Below are 22,862 nucleotides of genomic sequence, written 5' to 3'. Positions count from 1 at the left end.
CAGATGGTTATACAGCTGTATTTTTATGGTTTCATTCCTTTTCTTGATTTCAATGAACTGCTGCTTAATGCCTAGTTCACCCCCTCGCTGCTGGCTTGAGGAGCTGACTTCTCCTCCCACAGTTTTGTTCTGTTCCTCTTGGAAAGAACTTGCAGATGCTTCCCTGCTAGGTGGGTTCATGCCTAGAGATTGCGCTGTTGGCATTTCCTCTTCAGAAAAAGGGTTCAATCTCTGTCTTTTCTCACCATGACTTTTTGATGTGGTCAAGGGAGTCTCTCTGTCCCTTTTTATGCTAGTATCCTCCTTTTCTGGAGTTTGGAGGATTGATGCATCAACTGATGTTTCTTGCCTAGGAGGCACCGTATTTTGTGCCTGCTGTTCTGTGAAACTTGGGGCCTTAACTGCCCCTTCTTGATGTGTGGGCTGCTCTATGTCATGCTGCCCTTATTTTTGTTGTGATCCCCGTTGTTGCTGTTGCTCTTCCTGCTGCTGCACTGTTCCTTGCTGCTCCATCTCTTTACCTGTTTGGTCTTGAGTCATGTGAGGTGGTTGCTCTTGTTCCACCTGCTTTCCTTTGCCTTTGTTGCCTGTCTGTTGGGTGTCCATGGCAGCTTGCTGCTGTGTTGTTGAAGAAGAGGCAGCTACTCCAAGTTGCCTTTGATATGATAAGGAAACCTGTCCACAAGTTTCCAAGTCAGCCTCTTTTTGCAAATTCCTAGCCTCTCTCTCTAGCATCTGCTCTCTAGAGATTGGCTCTTCTAGAGTGCCCTCTTTCCAGCCTAAAGAATTTGCATACTTTTCAATATGAGGCAGCCTAACATGTGCATAGTTACCCAATTTTTGTTTTATCCTCCTGAGGGAAATAAAGTGATTACGGTCATAGGGTGACCATTTGAAACTGGTTTGTGATTTGAAACCCTCTAAGATCATATCTGCCTCCTTCCATCCCTCCTCTCTTTTGTTGTACAAAAAAGGGCCTAGCTGGCTCCTTACCTTCAGTTGTACTTTCTTGTTTTTGCTTTGGAAATGTAAGAAGTCAGTATATCCAAACTGCCTGAAGTATTCTAGGGAAAATAGTCTCATTGGGACATATCTTGGCAGCCTGTAAGGGTCCAATTCACAGCCATATACTCTGATCACTGTGTGGTGTTGGTAAAAGTACCAATCACCAATGTTGTAGGATTTGGAGAGATGGATAATTCTCTGCATTTCATCGGTTAACCTTGGAGGAGGAACACCATACAGCAATGCCATAGCTGGGTGAATGAACAGGTCTATAAATTCACAGTATGTGTATGGTGATTGAGAAACATCATGGAAAACTGAAGTCCAAAACACAACTGATCTTGGATTTCCCTGGGCATTAAGTTTCTTGAGAGAAATGGAGAAACTGTCTGGCTGATAAAACAAGAACAGGTGGTAGATGTATGAGGTGTATCTGAACACCCTTTCCCTTGGTAGATTCATCAGTTGTTCATGGATCTTTTCTGCAATATAGGTGGCATAGTCATAGTGCACATCTGGTTTCCAGGAGAAAACATGGACAGCATTGCCATTATGGTGCCATCCACATCCTCAATTCCCTTGTATCCCAGGACATAGCTGATCAAATCTACTAGCATTCTGCCCAGGTCATTCAGGTAGTGATATCCAATAGGGGGAGTCCTTATAGTTTCAGAGCTTGGCTGCACAAATAGCTGGTTAATTTTGGTAATCTGGGCACTTGAAAGATTATTTCCCTTCTTTATTAAATCCGACATGGAAAGAGGGGTCAATGGCCTTACAGTATGGAAATGCAGCATCTCATTTATGGTTTCTGGGGTTATAAAGAACAAAACAGAGCCTGTAGGACTGAGAACAGCTCTCTGGCAAGGATCATAGCATTCCTGGCATTTGTGGATCAACTCTGGGAGGGCATTGACTTGAGGGAGGTTGTAAATGGGAAAATTTGAGTCCCAAATCCCCAAAATATCAGCTCCATTAAGGTATTGAGCTTTCAATTCATTTAGCATATGGATATTGAACTTAGAACCCATGGGAAACCAATCTAACATCTGATAGTCTACATCTCCCAGGGCTTTCCATGTTATCTCCCTTTGAGGGGCATTAAGAGGCTGGATATTCAAGGCTATTGGTGTCTCCATGGCTACTGAAGCTTTTGAACTGTAGGTGAACCAGTTTCAATCAGGCAGAACAACATAGAGGAATGTTTTCTTGCAATGGAAGTGAATTGTAAGAAACATAAGGTAAATTGAATAAACAGCAGTTGAAATAGTGTCTAAAGGATTGATGAAACAACAGCAGGACTGACCAGGAGTATTTTCTGTGGTGAATCTGGTCAATTGAAGTCTCTAGTTCACGACTGCGCGAACTACCTGTGAATTCAGCTTAAGTTTGTCAAATGAGGCTCTGCCGGAGGTTTATGACTTCACTGGTTAAAAATGGGTGCAAGTCACTGTGTATTTAATGGTGAAAACAATGTTTTACAGTCTTTTAACAGCTTGCTTGAGGAAATACGGATAAAATCGGGCTCATGGAATGATTTTGAGGAATACATGGTAATTTCGCCGGTAAGAGTTGCAAATGCAGGTGCAATGGAAGCGCCGACGGTCTCGGAATTAGCTTTAGCAGGTTGGCGTTGGTTTGAACGTGAGCAACATGCAGAAATAGCTAAAGTTTCGTTTGCCAAAAGTTGGAAAAACATGACATTTTGGCCTAAATAAGGAATTTTCGCAATATTGGCGCGTTTTTGGGATGACGTCAGCATGACGTCATTGGGTGGGGTCGGAGTCGGTTGACGTTTGCATGACGTCACCGGGTGATGTGGCAGGCTGCGGTTGGTCCACGGGGATAGTGAGGTGGCGGCCATATCAGCGCGGAGGTGGACGGAGGAGTTGATGCGATGGCGAGGTGGTAGTGACGTGGTTCTGATGTGGGGGTGACGCAAGCCCGACAAAACAAGTGGTAAGCGGAACAACGGTAATGGTTTTCGTGGACCGCTTACAATACGGAGACGGTTTTGTCAGAGGCCGACCCGAGAAGCTGTGAGGGCGACGCGTGGCAGAGGCCTGACGTCACCCTCTGACAGTTTCTCGGGTGCTAAACGTCGGACCTCGGGCCCAACCCGATATTCATAATAGCCGTCCGATCAAAAGCGCCCGATTGGACGGTCGACGGGTTGATGACTTGATCGGATGATACGGACGGGGATGAAGATTAAAATAATATATATTTTTTTGGGCGCGCGCTCAACGGAAAACTTCGGAATATAGTGTTTGTAATGTTTTTCAACGAAAAATAATGCGGCCCCGACACTTTGGTTAATTTGGCAAAAGTGGGTTTTTGATATAATTTTGCAAATTAGAGCGGGTATGGGTAAAATGGGTCCTTTTATAAGGTTTTCTTGGTAAATAAAGGTTTTAAAGGGAAAAATGAATTCAGAAGAGGTGAGGGGGGTTAGACTTAGGTTTATCAAAGTGACCAGATGTCATTTTGATCCCTGACAGAGGGCATATGGCTATAATGCCAAGGGGAGGGATATTTATACAATGTTTGGGGTTTATACACCATGGTGTTATAATACTAGGGAAAGGGTAATATAGGGGAATTATATAATAGAGTTAGGGTTAATATGGATGAAAAGGAGTTGATGAGGGGAAATAACACTAAGTTTATTTGAAAATAACTTAGCTTAAGGAGTAGATCAAAATGAAAAGAGTTTTAGACAAGAAATGTGGCTTCTAATAGGACTAAGAACCACCATAGAACCATGAATTGTTTCATGAATCACAACCGATGAGGGGATATTAGTAATGAATGGGAAGAGGGGAGGAAGGGAGGTTAGACATGCTTCTTTGCTTGCTGCAACCTGCTGGAGAAGAACACCTTCTCAATTCATTGGTTTTGCATTATGAACAAGGCTACCACACATGCAATTTTGTAAGAAATGATATTTTTGCAACCCCAACTGCCTACCCATCTATTTGTCTAGCATTTTTTGTTTCTTCTTGGAGGGTGCACTTAGGCTTGCAGACCCTTGTTTGCCTTTTCGTTTCTTTGGCTTTTTCTTTTGTTTTCCTATCTACTTCTACCCTTATTTCTTCCAAGGTCTCAGATTAAGCAGTTGGGAGCCTTTCTTCTCTACCTACACTACTTGGCTGCCAAGATTAAACAGTTTGGACAAACTTCTTTCTCTATTATACAACTGAAAATTTAAAACTTGGCATGATCCAGATTAGGCTATTGGACCATCCATCAAAAATTGAGTCTACATCAAGCAATAAGCACAGATTGTATTCTCTTGGAAATATGTGATCTTTGCATCATCAAAGCAGAGCATATTTGGACCTTTTCATTGCCAATCATGAAATATGAAACCTATTGGTATAGGTAGCTAACAGTGGCTCCACATGGGGATGGTTTTTCTTTTGAAAGACCAAGAACAGCAGGTCAGATTGCCTTGGCCCTTGACTGCTTTTGTCAAAATTTTGAAGTTAGCTGCTTTGATATGCCCAAAATTGTGTACTTCCCTTCTTGGTAGACCTCTGATTCTATTTACCTTTTGCTGGTAGTTTTAAGAAAACTTTGAGAAATTGCATTTTTACATGTTGACAGAAAATAATATATACATCTGGATATGTACAAGGGAAAACTCAGGCTGCACTTATGGGTGACATTCAAAATAGTGCTTCAGCATCCTGCCATTCACAGGGCCTTCATCCAAATCAGTTTCATAGAGACTTTTAAGGAAATAAGTGTTGTTTCCTTGTACTGCTTGGACAGCAAATGGTCCTCTCCAAAGGGAGTCAAATTTTCCATGTTTTCCCTTATCTTCCCTTCTTGAATCCCATCTGAGGACTTTATATCCAACATTAAAGTATTCTGCCTTAGTTCTTCTGTCAAAGGCCTTCTTTAATTTTTCTTGTAGAACTTGAACTCTGCTGAAAACTTGGTCTCTAGTTTGCTGTAAACATATGATTTGATTGATTCTTCTTTGCATATCATTTGGTTCAGCTTGGCTTTCTTGAAGAAGTTTTATAACAGGTACCCCTAGTGATGAAGGAAACTTGGCTTCTAATCCATAAACCAACTCATATGGGCTGGTCCCAATTGATCTCTTGGTTGTTAGTCTATCTGCCCATAGAGCATTCACAAGCTTCTTATGCCAATTCTTTTTGTTCTCTTCTAGCACTTTCTTTATGATGTTTACCATAATTTCATTTGATGACTCAGCAAGGCCATTTCCTTGGGGATAGTATGCCGTAGAATGGCCCAAGGTGATGTGAAATTTATGGCAGAAGTTCACCATCTTCTTGGATCTGAAAGCAGCAGCATTGTCTGTTATTATTTTGTCAGGACAACCAAATCTAGCCAATATGTTGTTCTCCAAGAACTGAATGATTGTTGAATCATTTGCCTGTCTGCATGGAACAGCTTCAATCCACTTGGTGAAGTATTCTGTGGCTGTTAAGATCCATCTATGTTGGCCTGAAGATGAGGGATGAATTTCCCCAATGAAATCCAAGCCCCATTGTTGAAAAGGTCTCTCTGTTGCGATAGGCCTCAAGGGAAGTGGCAGCAACTGTATCTTTCCCTCAAATACTTGACATTTATGACATGAGGTTGTGAATTTCTTGACATCAGAGAACATGGTGGGCCAGTAGTAACCAGCCCTTAGTATTTTATCCACAGTGGACTTCCAGTACAAGTGTCCACCACAGTCACCTGCATGAAATTCCTTTATGATATTGTCAGTTTCATTCTCAATTAGGCAGTTTAGCAATATTCCTTCATGGTTTTTCCATAATAAATTTCCATCCATAACACAGAATTTAGAAGCTTTCATTTTTAAGAACCTACATTTAGTTCTGGACAATCCTGGGGGAGCACACAGGTTTTGTAATACATAACATATATCAGAGTACCAAGGGGATTGTTCAAAGGTTACATTGATCTTTGGAGTCGCCAACTCCGGTCCACTGTCCAGCTGATTGATGTCTAAGGCTTGGAAATTTTCTTCTGTCATTAGTTTGGCCAAACCTTGCCCTTTTATTAGTTTTGTAGGTTTTATCTCAACATCAAATTCCAAAATGTTGGCAATCCACTTTCCTCTTCTGCCCTCTAAATTTTCTTGGGTGAGAATGTTTTTGACAATAGGACTTGGTACATAAGCTATAACATGTGAATAAAGGATGTAAATCCTAAAGTCCTTAATGGCCTTAACCAAAGCATAAGCTTGCTTTTCCATGATTTGATATTTTAAAGGTGCATCTCTAAGAGCTCTGCTAAAGAAAGCAATTGGCTTCTCATTTCCTTGGTCATCTTTTTGTAATAAAACAGCAGCAATAGTATGCTGGGAGGCAAAAGAGAAAATGATAAATTCTCTGTCAAATTGAGGATTGGTCAAGACTGGGGTTTGGGTAAGAGCCAGCTTTATACCTTCAAAGGCTTGATTTGCTTCAACTGTCCATTTTACTTTTGAATCTTTCTTTAGCATGTTATTTAGTAATCTGATTAGTTCTGCTAAGTTTGGGATAAACCTTCTCAAGAAATTGATTTTTCCCAAGAATCCTTGCAACTCTTTGATATTTCTTGGGTGGGGCATTTGTAAGATAGCCTGTATCCTATCTGGGTCAATTCTAATGCCATCTTTAGAAATGATGTGGCCTAGTAGCTTACCTTCCTCTAAACCAAACAGGGATTTCTTGGGATTCAAGGAAATTCCATATTTTCTGCATTTTAGGAAGATCTGTCTCAAATGTTTTATATGTTCTTGGTCTGATTCTGAGAAAGGTGTAAGGTCATCTAAGTAAATGACTAAAAAGTCATGAATCTCCTTGGCAAAAGCAATATCCATTGCTCTTTGAAATGTTGCCCCTGCATTTTTCAATCCAAAAGGCATCTTTACATATTTGAAAGCTCCCCATGGGGTTGTGAATGTTGTTTTGTCTTGATCATCAGGGTGCACCAGGATTTGATTGAAGCCTGAAAATCCATCCAGTAATGAGATCCTTGAGGCCCCTACCACCCTTTGGAGAATGTGATCCATCTTGGGTAAGGGATAGTTGTCTTTGAGGGATACTTGGTTCAGATTTCTTAGATCCACACACCGCCTTATTTCACCAGTTTTCTTTCTTGTAGGGACTAAGTTTGAGATCCAGTCCGAAAATCTGATTGGTGCTATGATGCCTGCCTTGATCATTTTCTGTACTTCTTGCTCCATTGCTGGGAGAAGCATAGGATTGATTCTCCTAAATTTTTGTTTAAAGGGCTTTTGATCAGGCTTGAGAGGGATAGTATGATGGATAACAGAGGTGTCATAGGACTTTAGGTCCTCATAACTCCATGCAAAAACATACTGGAACTCTTTAAAGAGGTCAATGTATTTAGGCTTTTGGTCAGGAGGTAAAGAAGCAGACAATTTGATTATTTTGGGCTTGTCAATGGTACCAATGTTGCATTCTTCAATGGCTGCATTTAAGGGCTGCATTTTTGGTTTTCTGGGAATATCATTCGAATCAAAGATGTCCTCTAGTGGAGTTAGGCCTGTTGGTAGAAAATTGTCTTTCAACTCTATGATTTCAGTTTCAGCATTGGCCACTTGTTCACAATTGATTGATTGAATTTGCTGGATGTTATCCTTGTTGAAAATAGTTGGCTTTAGCATTTGTTTTGTTGTTCTAGGTGATATTGGGTGAGTAGTTTTTTGAAACTGTATTTGTGATGGACTTGCTCTTTCAAGTATTTGTGATTGACTTGTTGTATCAAGTATTTGTGATTGACTTGTTGTATCAAGTATTTGTGATTGACTTGCTGTATCAGTGTCAATATTTAATCCTGCAAATTCTTGTTGCAAAGTTAAAAAATGGTTTATTTGCTTGTCATCCTCAAATACTTGCCAATCATTAACATTGTTTGGAATGGAGGGTCTGTGTTTTTCTTCAGCTATAAAACAATGATGGGGCTCAAAAGGCAGCTTGCAGGTACTTGCAAATGTGGCTAAACTATGAGCATGCAAATTGTGGGTTCTAGGAATTTTAGTGATTTGGAATTCAGAGAAAAGGTTTAGTAGCTCAATAACAGCAGACCTATAAGTCCTTAGTCTTTTGTCATTGGTGACAAAATTTCCCTTCACTTGTTGGATAACTAAATCTGAATCACCCATGATTGAAACCCTGGCAGCTTGTAGGAACTTTACTAACTTGAGGCCTAGTAAAAAAGCTTCATATTCTGCCATATTATTAGTACAACTAAAGTTTAATCTATAGGCTCTGCCTTCTGCATGACTATTTTCTTTATTGTGCACCCCAAACTCCAGCTCCTGCCCCTAACTTGTTGACTGAGCCATCAAATTCAAGGAACCATAGAATATCTTGTTGGGAAGGAGATTTAATGATCTGTTCATGGGCTGGCAATGTAAGTAGAAGTTTTGGTTTTTCATCTGGCTTGTCTTCTAGGACAGTTTCATCATTTGATTGGGTCTGCTTGATATTTAGAACAGCAGCAGTGTCTAGCATTTGATTGATTGTTGTTTCATGGGTGGTAATTCTTTCATTAGAGTCTTCCTCCTGTATAAGTATTTTGGTTTCAGCATCATTTTTTGAGAGAATTGTGCTGTTATTGAAGAGAATGTATGAGTCTATGTCTGAATGGACAGCATATATGGGAAAGTTTTGAGGCTTTTCTTCACTGCTGACCATGTATTTCATGAGTGTTTCTCTGTATAGTCTTTTTGGTTGCCCAAAAACAGAGATGGTGGCATATGACATGTCTAATTGTAGGGAACCTTGGAGTTTAGCTCCCCATGATCTTGATAACAGCATCCCATACTTAGGTGGGATATCAGCAACTACCACATCCATTAGGATTGTTTTGTTTGGGTATTGAACCAGAGACACACATAAATCTTTTATGAGACCTAGACACTTGACTTGGCTGGAGTCAAAGGAAAACAGGTCCTTGTATGGTCTTGTTATATCTAGATTCAATCTCTCCATGACTGCTTTTGGCATGAGATTGTGAGAGGCACCTGAGTCAAACATTGCATTATGTAAGATTTTATCATGAATATGTAAGCTGACATAGAAAGGTAACACCCCTGTGACTACCGTTTTTCCATCCACTTCTGGGCTGAACAGTAATTCTGGGGTGTCATCCAGCACATTGACATCATCTTTGTTGCTAGTGAGTTGAAGGGACTTCTTAATCTGTAGTTTATAGATGTCATGCTTGGCTAGTTCTGAGAGAGGAATTGCTATCTTTAGTTTTCCAATTTCAGTTTCTAGGTCAAATGGTTTTTCAGATTGGGTCTTAGGGTTATGGATAACAGTCCTTTCTTTGTTCATTAAATCTTCTTCTTGATTTTTATCTTGAATTTGGGACTTGTCTCTTTTACTCATCTCTTGGGGAGTAACATTTAAATTAGGTTGAGAGGGTGAAGTGGCCATAGGCTGCTATTTTAAGGACAGTGGTTCAGTGATCTCTTCAATAATTACTTCTTCTACAGGTGAATTTGTTTTGTCGTTAGGCTGTTGATTATCCTTTATATTTTCGGGCTGATTTACATTCACAGTTCTGCTCCTTAGCTTGTATTGTTTATGGACTCCATACACAACAGTGTCATAGCCTTGTTTAAAGTCAAAGGATTCACCTGATTTAGTTTGGAATAGTTTGATTTCGTCATCCTCATGATCTTCTTGTGTTAAGAAAACTTGACTTTCACCATCTAGACCCATTAAATTAATCTCAGGATCTTCATTGGGCTCAGTTGATGTGGAAGTTTCTGCATAATTTTCTTGGAAAGGGGGTCTTATGTCTTGATCAGCACTGGCCTTGCCAATGCCTGGGTTTTGAGTTCTCCTAAAATTTGGATTCCTAGGAGGGTTGTTTTGTGGTGCTTCCCATGATGATTTTCTCTCAACCGATTCCACTCTATCACCCAATCTTTTCATTCTAGTAAGTATTGCATCCAACTTTTGATCAAAAGCAGAGGGTTCTTCTTTGAAGGCTGTTCTCTTTTCCAACCTTGCTGTGTTTCTTTTGGCAATCAGGTTAGCTTCCACTGTGACAGCAACCCTTTGGGCCTCTGCAAGCGATTGAGGATCTCTTTCCTTTAACTGATAGGCCATGTCAGGGTCAAAACCATCAGGGAATTTGTACAAAGCTAAGTCAGGAGGGGGCCTTAAATTTTGTGGGATTGCGTTATATACATTGTTAAATCTTGCACAATACTCCAAAATAGTCTCTTGGGGACCTCTTTTGATAGTGTCATATTCCCCAAGTATGTGCAGAGGATCCTTTTTCTTCTCCCATCTGCTAGTAAAGGCTTGATAAAGCTCATCAGGAGTTGTGATGGAATTTGCATTCAGGGATCTAAACCAAGTTCTTACATCCCCAGTTAGGCTTTGCACAAACATCCTCATTCTCACACTGTCATCATCTATTTCATAGGTCTCAAAATGGTCTTGCATCCTCTTGGCATGCTGGACAGCTATCAGAGGGCCATTGGAGTCAAAATATGAGATTTTGGTTTGGTAATCTTGGGGTAGAGCTGTAGCATTAGCTGGTATTTGCAAGGGTGCACATCTGTTAGCCATATTTATAGGGTTTAGAGGATTAACAGGGGCAGCTAGGATAATAGGAACAGTGGGTACCACAGGGGTAATAGGTAAGGGTGAACCTAGAGTGTTGGCCAAGCGGATATGTGCAGTGGATGAAGACGTGGGAGGAGGACTTTGAGAGGTGGAGGGTGAACTACGGGAAGACCGGAAAAGGACCTTGCATGGAGTAGAGATAAGGCTGGGATGATCCGAATCTGAGGTTAAATCAGCAGGCTGCTCCTGCCTTTGCTGCCTCCTGATGTTTCTAGGGATGGTATTTGGATTATCAACAATGATGGATGGATTAGGGTCAGGATTAGCCCTAGTATGCCGTGGATTTTTCTTGGGAGCCAGCTTCTAACTGTTTTTTAGGATTTTATAGGAAGTTTTTATATCTGCAAGGACTGGATAAAGATTTTGGAATGGCTATATATATTCCAAAGCTGAGATGAAGACTCACTGAAAAAGCTCTTCCCTAAAGCTATCCATGTGATACAGGAACAGTTTTGAAGGCCTCCTGACTGATTTCAGGCTTGATTTGCAGCTTTGAGATATGTATAGAAATTGGAAAATCCTAAGAAGTCCCCAGTGGAGTCGCCAATTATGTTAACACCCAGGTTGTTCCCTATGACTCCCAAGGGAATACAGCCGGGGTAACCACTAACCAATCTTTGGATCACAGTTCCTAGCCAAACTGTAATCAGAGAGGGCTCTCTCTTTATGATTTGTCTCTGTTTTGATGGTGTTTTAGGATAGCTATTATGCTAAGGTTTTGGTTTATGTTTTGGTTGAAGGACTTCTTTCAGGGCTTAAGATGTAGTGCTCAAAGAGTAGTATAACATTGGGCAATGGAGTCTAGAGCTGTGAAATGCTTTAAAATGCTGGAGTGATGATGTTCAGACTTCAGGGCCTATTGTGTATTTCAAACAAACAAATTTAAACTTAAGTGGTGAGGCATGGTCAGCCAACAGAAAGCAATTAAGAATTCTCTACTAAGCTGGTGATGTGAAAGTGAAACATGTTGCACAGGAGCAAACTTGAATTCCTGAAACAAAGATCACTGTCAAAGATATATTCTGAAAGTGCAGCAATTAAGAATTACACTTATCAAGATTATAGCTGAAGAAAACATTCATTAACAACACGGATTGAACTCAGGGTATTGCATGAATAAGTCTTGATGGTTATTCTTTTTCTTTGTGGCTAAAACACTTAGAAATTAGAAACATATATGGATTGTAAAAGATTAAAGCACATAACAAAGAGAGTTACAGAAACTTATTGTATTGTGAAGTACACAGGAATCCTGCAGTTTTCAACAGACACCAGAACGCATTCAACACTTCAGAACTTTGAGAAATTCCATCACTTTCTTTATTAAACTCTGAAAGGATTACAGCATAAGAATTTCTTCAAGAGAGATCAACAACAACCCCTGCAAGCTTGTGCGAGGGGCAAATATATACAAACAGTATTACAAAATATCTCAGGCGTTGAGTCATCTGAGAAATGAAATATCTTCACCAACGTTTCAAGATATTTAGATAAGAAAGTTATTACATCATTGAATACAAAGTAAATGCATCTTTATGCTTTGTCAGAAGATATTTTGGCCTTTGGAGGCCATTGAGTCGGTTGGAGTGATCTGCATAAATGCTGAGAAATGCGCTTTTGGAGCTGCTCTGCTGTAGCTTCTCAGCCTGGACACCTGTAGCTTCCTACTTTGCTTCGTTGGCCAAAATTTCTGCTGAGTTGGCTCAGCTTTAATCTTTAATGCATGCTGATTCTTTTTAAACTGTCCTGTGTATGACAATTTTGCATTTTCGGTGATCAAAATTTGTTGAATGGCTTCCTGTTTATAAAATTGTCTGTATATCCTTAGTCCACCATTCTAGTGTAGGTAGTTGATGCCTGAGAATTGCATCCATAGTCTCCTCTGCCTCTGTATACTTATAAAAATTGGGAGGTGCCTCAAACAGGTGTTTGATTTCATTCATTATAAAAAAATAAATTTTCTACTCTGTTGTAGAGTGTCTATCCTGTGGCTGGCCCTGTTTCCTCTGAGGTGCTAGGCTTCTCATTGATCTGACTTGTGGAAAATGTGTTAACCCTTTTGGCATACTGGTCATGTGTGAACAATCTCCCTGCACTGTTCAGTAAGCTAGGGAGCCCTCTGTTTTCTAACACCTGAAACTTCTCCAAAAACTTGTTTACCTCAGTCTGCATATCATGGGTTCTTCTCTCTAATGTCTGTACTAAGTTTCTCAGTGTAAGAACCCTTTTGATTAACTGAATGTGCTCAGTTCTGTTTGAGATCCCCATGGCAGCCAACTGAGTACTTGTTCTATTGTTAAGCACATTAATAATCCTGGTGGCTATTTTAGGCATGTTGCTTAGAGCAGCTCTTGATCTTTGAATCTCAGTCTATGCTTTTAGAATGAGCTCCAACTGCTCATGGATTGTTTCAATATATTGCCATTGCTCATTAATAGATTGGCCAATGTTAGCCCACAACACTATTTTAAGCTCAGCCACAACTTTATCTAATTTGAGCTCATTTTCTAGCTCTTTGATCCTGTCTTTAAGGGCTTTTATCTCCCTACCCTTTTCTGCCACAGACTGCTTGGATTTATCATATCTTTCATTGACCTTGGCTAGTTTCTCCTTGGCCTCATTCAATTCTGTCATTTGTGCTTCCAAGGTCTGGATCTCATTCCTCAGCTTTTGCATGTCCAGGCTTGGGGCCTGCTCTATTGTTAGTGGTGCTGCTGAGGTGGACATTGCTGCTTGTTCTGTCTGTTGAGGAGGAGGAACGGTAGGTGGAGTAGTTTCCTCAAGATTTATCACTTCAGGAGGAGGCTGGGAAGTCTGACCTTCTTCTCTTTGCTTCAAAGCTGCCTGTAATGCTGCTTGTGCAACCTCTGATTCTCCCATCTTTTCTTGTGCCTGGATGAGCTGTTTATAGAGAGACACCAGCAAAGCTGTAGCATCTTTATCATGCCTTTGTTGAGCCACTTCATCTGTTTGAGGGTGAATTGTGGCTGGGAGTTTGATATTTCTCCTCAAAGCAGCCATATCTGCATCCCTCAACTTTAATATTTCTTGTATGCCCTTGATGTCTTTGGGATCATGCCCAATCTCAATAATTATGTCTTCTAAGGACCTTATTCTGTTGTCCTTTGCTTGAGATGATGCCCTTTCCAACTCAAGTTGGGCAGCTGTATTATTAAGGCTATTTTCTAGCCTGTAGTTATCTAATGTTTTATCGGCCAAGGAAGCATAGACCATCTCAACTGTTTGTTTATGCAATTCAATTTTATCCATTGGGTGGATGTCCTTGGCCAGGACCTCAAGATTGGTCCTTAGGTAATCTGAAGGGGACTTTGGCTGCAAAGTAGTCGGCATGAAGTGACTCATGATCATCTTTCCCTCCTGGACATCATATGCAGACATTAGACGTTGCTGGTTGGTGGGAGCCATATTTAACAGATGGTTATACAGCTATATTTTTATGGGTTCATTCCTTTTCTTGATGTCAATGAACTGCTGCTTAATGCCTAGTTCACCCCCTCTCTGCTGGCTTGAGGAGCTGACTTCTCCTCCCACAGTTTTGTTCTGTTCCTCTTGGAAAGAACTTGCAGATGCTTCCCTGCTAGGTGGGTTCATGCCTAGATATTGCTCTGTTGGAATTTCCTCTTCAGAAAAAGGGTTCAATCTCTGCCTTATCAACCATGACTTTCTGATGTGGGCAAGGGAGTCTCTCTATCCCTTTTTCTGCTAGTATCCTCCTTTTGTGGAGTTTGGAGGATTGATGCATCAACTGATGTTTCTTGCCTAGGAGGCACCGTATTTTGTGCCTGTTGTTCTGTGAAACTTGGGGCCTCAACTGCCCCTTCTTGATGTGTGGGCTGCTCTATGTCATGCTGCCCTTCTTTTTGCTATGATCCCTGTTGTTGCTGTTGCTCTTCCTGCTGCTGCACTGTTCCTTGCTGCTCCATCTCTTTATCTGTTTGGTCTTGAGTCATGTGAGGTGGTTGCTCTTGTTCCACCTTCTTTCCTTTGCCTTTGATGCCTGTCTGTTGGGTGTCCATGGCAGCTTGCTGCTGTGTTGTTGAAGAAGAGGCAGCTGCTCCAACTTGCCTTTGATATGATAAGGAAACCTGTCCACAAGTTTCCAAGTTAGCCTCTTTTTGCAAATTCCTCGCCTCTCTCTCTACCATATGCTCTCTAGAGATTGGCTCTTCTAGAGTGCCCTCTTTCCAGCCTAAAGAATTTGCATACTTTTCAATATGAGGCAGCCTAACATGTGCATAGTTACCCAATTTGTGTTTTATCCTCCTGAGGGAAATAAAGTGATTACGGTCATAGGGTGACCATTTCAAACTGGTTTGCAATTTGAAACCCTCTAAGATCATATCTGCCTCCTTTCATCCCTCCTCTCTTTTGTTGTACAAAAAAGGGGCTAGCTGGCTCCTTACCTTCAGTTGTGCTTTCTTGTTTTTGCTTTGGAAATGTAAGAAGTCAGTATATCCAAACTGCCTGAAGTATTCTAGGGCAAATAGTCTCATTGGGACATATCTTGGCAGCCTGTAAGGGTCCAATTCACAGCGATATACTCTGATCACTGTGTGGTGTTGGTAAAAGTACCAATCACCAATGCTGTAGGATTTGGAGAGATGGATAATTCTCTGCATTTCATCGGTTAACCTTGGAGGAGGAACACCATATAGCAATGTCATAGCTGGGTGAATGAACAGGTCTATAAATTCACAGTATGTGTATGGTGATTGAGAAACATCATGGAAAACTCAAGTCCAAAACACAACTGATCTCGGATTTCCCTGGGCATTAAGTTTCTTGAGAGAAATGGAGAAACTGTCTGGCTGATAAAACAAGAACAGGTGGTAGATGTATGAGGTGTATCTGAACACCCTTTCCATTGGTAGATTCATCAGTTGTTCATGGATCTTTTCTGCAATATAGGTGGCATAGTCATAGTGCACAGCTGGAGGCTTTCCAGGAGAAAACATGGACAGCATTGCCATTATGGTGCCATCCACATCCTCAATTCCCTTGTATCCCAGGACATAGCTGATGAAATCTACTAGCATTCTCCCCAAGTCATTCAGGTAGTGATATCCAATAGGGGGAGTCCTTATAGTTTCAGAGCTTGGCTGCACAAATAGCTGGTTAATTTTGGTAATCTGGGCACTTGAAAGATTATTTCCCTTCTTTATTAAATCCGACATGGAAAGAGGGGTCAATGGCCTTGCAGTATGGAAATGCAGCATCTCATTTATGGTTTCTGGGGTTATAAAGAACAAAACAGAGCCTGTAGGACTGAGAACAGCTCTCTGGCAAGGATCATATCATTCCTGGCATTTGTGGATCAACTCTGGGAGGGCATTGACTTGAGGGAGGTTGTAAATGGGAAAATTTGAGTCCCAAATCCCCAAAATATCAGCTCCATTAAGGTATTGAGCTTTCAATTCATTTAGCATATGGATATTGAACTTAGAACCCATGGGAAACCAATCTAACATCTGATAGTCTACATCTCCCAGGGCTTTCCATGTTATATCCCTTTGAGGGGCATTAAGAGGCTAGATATTCAAGGCTATTGGTGTCTCCATGGCTATTGAAGCTTTTGAACTGTAGGTGAACCAGTTTCAATCAGGCAGAACAACGGAGAGGAATGTTTTCTTGCAATGGAAGTGAATTGTAAGAAATAGAAGGTAATGTGAATAAACAGCAGTTGGAATATTGTCTAAAGGATTGATGAAACAACAGCAGGACTGACCAGGAGTATTTTCTGTGGTGAATCTGGTCAATTGAAGTCTCTAGTTCACGACTGCGCGAACTAGCTGTGAATTCAGCTTAAGTTTGTCAAATGAGGCTCTGTCGGAGGTTTATGACTTCACTGGTTAAAAATGGGTGCAAGTCACTGTGTATTTAATGGTGAAAACAGTGTTTTACAGTCTTTTAACAGCTTTCTTGAGGAAATACGGATAAAACCGGGCTCCTGGAATGATTTTGAGGAATACCTGGTAATTTCGCCGGTAAGATTTGCAAATGCAGGTGCGATGGAGGCGCCGGCGGTCTCGGAATTAGCTTTAGCAGGTTGGCGTTGGTTTGAACGTGAGCAGCATGTAGAAATAGCTAAAGTTTCATTTGCCAAAAGTGGAAAAAACATGACATTTTGGCCTAAATAAGGAATTTTGGGAATATTGGCGCGTTTTTGGGATGACGTCAGCATGACGTCATCGGGTGGGGTCGGAGTCGGATGATGTCAGCATGATGTCACCAGGTGATGTGGCAGGCTACGGTTGGTCCACGGGGATAGTGAGGTGGCGGCCATATCAGCGCGGAGGTGGACGAAGGAGTTGATGCGACGGCGAGGTGGTAGTGACGTGGTTCTGATGTGGGGGTGACGCAAGCCCGACAAAACAAGTGGTAAGCGGAACGACGGTAATGGTTTTCTCGGACCGCTTACAATACAGAGACGGTTTTGTCAGAGGCTGACCTGAGAAGCTGTGAGGGCGACGCGTGGCAGAGGCCTAATGTCACCCTCTGACAGTTTCTCGGGTGCTAAACGTCGGACCTCGGGCCCAACCCGATATTCATAATAGCCGTCCGATCAAAAGCGCCCGATCGGACGGTCGACGGGTTGATGACTTGATCGGATGATACGGACGGGGATGAAGATTAAAATAATATATATTTTTGGGGCGCGCGCTCAGCGGAAACCTTCGGAATATAGTGTTTGTAATGTTTTCCAACGAAAAATAATGTGGCCCTGACACTTTGGTTAATTTGGCAAAAGTGGGTTTTTGATATAATTTTGCAAATTAGAGCGGGTATGGGTAAAATGGGTCTTTTTATAAGGTTTTCTTGGTAAATAAAGGTTTTAAAGGGAAAAATGAATTCAGAAAAGGTGAGGGGGGTTAGACTTAGGTTTATCAAAGTGACCAGATGTCATTTTGATCCCTGACAGAGGGCATATGGCTATAATGCCAAGGGGAGGGATATTTATACAATGTTTGGGGTTTATACACCATGGTGTTATAATACTAGGGAAAGGGTAATATAGGGGAATTATATAATAGAGTTAGGGTTAATATGGATGAAAAGGAGTTGATGAGGGGAAATAACACTAAGTTTATTTGAAAATAACTTAGCTTAAGGAGTAGATCAAAATGAAAAGAGTTTTAAACAAGAAACGTGGCTTCTAATAGGACTAAGAACCACCATAGAACCATGAATTGTTTCATGAATCACAACCGATGAGGGGATATTAGTAATGAATGGGAAGAGGGGAGGAAGGGAGGTTAGACATGCTTCTTTGCTTGCTGCAACCTGCTGGAGAAGAACACCTTCTCAATTCATTGATTTTTCTTTATGAACAAGGCTACCACACATGCAATTTGTAAGAAATGATATTTCTGCAACCCCAACTGCCTACCCATCTATTTGTCTAGCATTTTTTGTTTCTTCTTGGAGGGTGCACTTAGGCTTGCAGACCCTTGTTTTCCTTTTCGTTTCTTTGGCTTTTTCTTTTGTTTTCCTATCTACTTCTACCCTTATTTCTTCCAAGGTCCCAGATTAAGCAGTTGGGAGCCTTTCTTCTCTACCTAGACTACTTGTCTGCCAAGATTAAACAGTTTGGACAGACTTCTTTCTCTATTCTACAACTGAAAATTTAAAACTTGGCATGATCCAGATTAGGCTGTTGGACCATCCATCAAAAATTGAGTCTATATCAAGCAATAAGCACAAATTGTATTCTCTTGGAAATATGTGATCTTTGCATCATCAAAGCAGAGCATATTTGGACCTTTTCATTGCCAATCATGAAATATGAAACCTATTGGTATAGGTAGCTAACAAATTTGTCAAGAAAGAAAGAAAATGAAACCCAAAGAAAAGACCAGGAAAGTGGCTAGTCAAAATGCCACTACTTTCCTATTTTTTGCAAAGAAGTTCAGAATGTGCAAACAATGACTTCTGGCACACCTTATGGATGGCCCAACAGCTCAATCTTGGCCAGTCTATGCTTAAATTTCTTGTTTTAGCATGAGAGAATAAGGTTTGTTCAAACAGTTCAAGCTTGGCAGACAAAGAGCTAGGTAGAGAAGCAAAGGGTCTCAACAGCTAAATCTAAGCCCTTAGAAGAAATAAGCACAGGCTTAGATAGGAGGGTAGCTAAAAGAAAAGAAGATAATCAGTGTTTGCTAGTTCAAATGCACCCAAACAAGATGAAGAAAAAATGTTAGGTGTAGAAGAATGGGTAGGTAATTTTGGTGTTACAGAAGCAGGTTCATGAAGGATATTTCCTTTTGAAGATGATTCATCTCAAAGGTATCATATTTAACTGGCAAAATATGATGACAAATCAGAGGTTGCATGTCTAACTTCCCCTCATTCCTCTCACAGCAATTACTCACTAACCTCCCCGAAAGAGATTGAGATCTGCTCAATACTCTCAAGTACCCTCCATCTTCATGTAAAGATTCAAGTAAAATGACATTTTCCTTAAAGAATAAAGCCACATTTCTTGTGTAAAACATTTATCTTCTCTTAAGCCTAAGTTATTCAACTTTTCTGCTTAAAAACCCTTTAATTTTCCTCAAAAACCTAGGTTTTACCTTATAAACCTAGTGTTCTCCATTCATAAAACCATATTAACATCCTAACTCTATTTATGTAACTCCTATGTATATTTCCCCAGCCCTATTTTATGAAAAATACATAAGAAATGCCAAAAATATTATAAATACCCCCCCCCCCTTGCGGCTAAAGTTATGGCCACATTTTAATTTTTATCGGGATTATTGGTCCACCCGGGGCCAATAAGAACCCTCCATGTGCTCCACCAGGATTTGCTTAACATTTGGTTAAAAAAATAACCAAATCCACCCGAATAAACCATATAAAACCCCGATAACCAAAGTTTTATAACCCAAAAACATTACAAAATGTTGAAAATATATGGGCGGGACCCGCACCGTACCCCTCCGCCAACTTACCCCTCCTTCAACTGTCAGATCCGATCCCCCAGATCAGACGGATCACATCCATATTGGAACCCCTCCAATGTCTGACAAATAGCGTGTAATAAAAAGCGGTTTTCTCGCCGTACTGTGGGACGTGTGTCGCTCCCACAGTTTATCACGTCCGTTTGGCCGAAAATAGCCGCCGTACATAAAGTTGTGCGATAAAACCATAAACCGCCTCCCATTTCCTGCTGTTGACGTTGTCACCCACGTCAGCGCCCACATCAACACCCACGTCAACTGCCACCTCGTCACTATTCCGTCCCCCGTGTCTGCCACGTCAGCGCCAAGTCACCTTCTGTACTCCCCTGCTACCTGACAATGGTGATGTCATGCTCACGTCACCCTACCGAAGTGTGCCAAAACCCCGCCAAAATCAAAATTTTGTTAAAAAATTGTTTTAATGTTGTTTTGTCCATTATTCTTTGTTTGTTTGGCGTAACCTTTGCATGGTCATTTATGTTCAAAACACCATTTTAGTTGCACAGTCCGCCGCCCATGTGAATTCACTCCTCAGCTTGGCCCCTCAGCTCAGTTTTCTACTTGCATTTCATACCAGGCACCCATAGAACAGGTATTTACCCATAATTCACACATAAACCCTGTTTTTCCGAGTTTTATGTAAAAAGCGCACGATGAACTAAAATTCTAGTTAAATTGTGCTGCTGCCTCTACACCTCTACATTATAAATCACTATTTTACCCATTTTTCCAAAGAAATCTTGTGAATTCTGTCCTCCTCTACAAAATTGTCCATTAAACTATAATTCAAGCCTTTTCCGCCTGCAAAACCACCAAAAATGCCCAAATATTGACTTAAATTCATCAAAACACCTGCAAAAGGAGCACCATTTCCACTGTTTTTATCCAGCTTCCCGACTAAACTCTGCAAACTCTGGTTTTTACTGTGAATTTTACCCAGCGAGGCAGTTTCTAAATAAAATTCAATCTGTAATTTCCTGAGAAAAACCCGAGAGCCAGTATTTTGTTTTCTGTTGCTACAAAAGCTCTAACTCCAATTAAAAGGGTCATAAAATAACTTGAAAATGGAGGCTCCAGTGGCCTTGAATGTTGCCCACTTGAATGCACCACATAAGGAATTGGAATGGATACCCCTTGCTGATAGGGATTTCCAGATTAAGGATATGGTGGGTTACAAGCCTCACCTTCAAGCCCTTTGTGAAATTAGAAACAGCTACAGAAGCAACACTGATGTCTTGGGAGTTTGGGAATCCAACATGCCTATCTATTACCTCCCTTCAGTGAATGTGCTCCTTGATTTCATCCATTTATGTTGTGCAAATTATGAACCCACACAAAGAGCAGTTATGGCTCCATCTACGACTGCCCTCTTCTATATTACTCCTCAATCCATAAATGAGATGCTGAACTTTAAGCCAACTCAGCCTCTGGCTCCTCTCACCATGAAATTCTTACTTGACCAAGGTGCCAAACTGCCCAATTCAGAGATAACCAGAATTGCTCAGTTATTCATGAAACCAAATTTTCAGCCCGAGCAGCCCCCTCCTTATCACCAATGTTGGTTCAATGAGGCAGGGAGACTCATTGTAGACATGATATCCTACATTTTAGGATTCAAAACCAGTGAGTTTGTTGATGAAACTGTTTTAGTATTGATGTCCATATTCACTCCAGGACAGCCCCCTGTTGTCAAGTATGATTATGCCACCTTCATAGCAAATAAAATCAATGAGCAATTCATGAACTTGGACAGAGAAAGAGTGTTCAAATACACATCCTACATATATCATTTGCTGTTGTACTATCAACCTAATAGTTTCCAAATTCCTCTGAGAAGATTGGACCTCAAAGGAGAAACGAGGTCTGTAATTTTCTGGACCTCATTATTCCATGAAGTCCACAACTCCCCTTATACATATTGTGAGTTCATTGACCTATTCATATATTCAGCCACTTCTTTCTTGATGACAACTCCTCCTACTAGGCTCTCTGCTCAAATGCAAAAAATTCTACATCCCCCCAAGGACTACAGTATAGGTGACAGGTATTTTTATCAAAATCACACAGTGATCAGGATTTATGGCTGTGAATTACACCCCTACAAGCTGCCAAAATATGTCCCTATGAGACTCTTTGCCCTGGAATACTTCCGGAAATTTAGTAGTTCAAATTTGACTCGTTTCTATGGTGCTAGGAAAAAGGCATAGCTCAAGATAAGACATCAATTGGGCCCTTTTATCTTCAATAAAAGGGAAGAAGTCTGGGAAGAAGCAGATAAGATTTTAAGGGATCAACTTATGTTGAAACAAAGTTTTCATTGGTCACCATATAACCCTGAACATTTCATAGGTTTTAGAAGAGTCAAAAACAAGCTTACAGGATATGTTTAGCACAAAATCCCTAAAATTCGACAATATGTTAATTAACAAGAATGGGTAAAAGGAACATTAGTTGAAGAGATTAGTGAAGAGGAGAAATTAGGAAAAGCAATGAAAGGGCTTGAAAAAACACTTGACCTGGACTCTTTTGGACAGGTCCCTTTGATATTGCCTCAACACATTGGAGCGGGCACATCATCTGCCACAACTTCACAACAACCAGCCTAAGAGAGTGCTCCACCTGTAAGGACATCCAAAGGCAATGAAGCACAACATTCATAACAACAAGATATAATGGCAGGCCAGCCAGATACAACAAAGGAGCAAAGCCAAGGGCAAGGTCCTTCAACACAAACAAAGGTACCTGAAATCCATGTGCTACAAACTCCTCTCATTGAGGAAAGAGCCAAGAAAAGAGATAGACAAGAAGACACACCTTTACGTGGATCAGCAGAACAACAAGGGGAAAAGAGGCAAAGGTTCAACCCTTCATCTGAAGAGGAACTGGTGGAAGAGACAACATGCAACCTAAGGGGTGAGGGAACAACTGAACAACAGATTCCTCCAATTTTGGAAACATCAACTAGCTCATATCATCAAGAGCAAGAAAGGTAGCATGGTGTGGAGGTTACATCCACCAGGCCACAGAGAAAACAAGGCACGGATATCAAGAAAGCATTTACTGAAATAAAGGCTAGAAATGACCCAATAAGGATCCAACTTTATAATCAGTTGCTGAGAACAGACGCCATAAATTAACAAAGGCTAATGGCAGCTTATGATAGTCAAGAAGGAGAAATAACTCTTAGTTACTTTAGGCCCATAATGCAACAGCCACAGTCAGCTACTGA

Source organism: Pinus tabuliformis, chromosome 8 (assembly GCF_031772625.1).
Source record: "Pinus tabuliformis cultivar Carrire ecotype Pingquan chromosome 8, CPIR1, whole genome shotgun sequence".
In the NCBI taxonomy this organism is placed as follows: Eukaryota; Viridiplantae; Streptophyta; class Pinopsida; order Pinales; family Pinaceae; genus Pinus; species Pinus tabuliformis.
The sequence above is the reverse complement of the archived record's forward strand: the minus strand, read 5'-3'. Positions refer to the sequence as shown.